Source organism: Protopterus annectens, chromosome 2.part2 (genome assembly GCF_019279795.1).
Source record: "Protopterus annectens isolate FY-2018-M chromosome 2.part2, PAN1.0, whole genome shotgun sequence".
NCBI classification, from domain to species: Eukaryota; Metazoa; Chordata; order Ceratodontiformes; family Protopteridae; genus Protopterus; species Protopterus annectens.
This window is the reverse complement of record NC_056730.1, coordinates 388,535,851-388,536,533: the sequence shown is the minus strand read 5'-3', so window position 1 is coordinate 388,536,533 and position 683 is coordinate 388,535,851.

Sequence of the window (683 nt, the reverse complement as noted above, 5' to 3'; positions counted from 1 at the left end):
GCTAGGAGAGAATGCAAGGTGATGAATGAGGTATTCTTTTTTAAGCCATTATCAAAATATACAACTTGATGTAATAATATGAATTGTGAGTATCATACAGAAACAGATATCACAGTTTGTTTGCTTGCAGGATTATAGATTATAAAAATTAATATTTTTGCCATATTTCTGTTAATATGTGTACATGGAAGTAAGATAAGGTCAGGGGTGAAATGTAATACTCACAACAGAACAAACAAACATCAATTTTTGCAAAAAAATAATGCTCATCTATTGACGAGGACAGAAATCAAATACTTAGCGTATTTATCTCATTATGAAAATTAGGATATTTCTCATTATTATGCCCATATCTTTGCAAGGTAGTATGGTGATGATACACGTGATGTATTGTTTTGAAGCTGACATTGAACTACACAACTGATATGTAGTCTCTGTCTGTTACAGGTGATGAGATATTATGCTTTGTTTAATTATCAGATTATGAGAAATATAATATTAATCATATTTCTGAGAATATCTCAGTAAAGGAGCATCACACAATAATGGTTAAAGTATCATTTTAAAGCTGATGATCACACAAACAAATTACTTACAAATTACATGGGTGTACATGGTACTTTCACCAAGATATAATTAGTTTTACCAAAAAGGGAAAAATATGCATAACATCAGCATTCCTT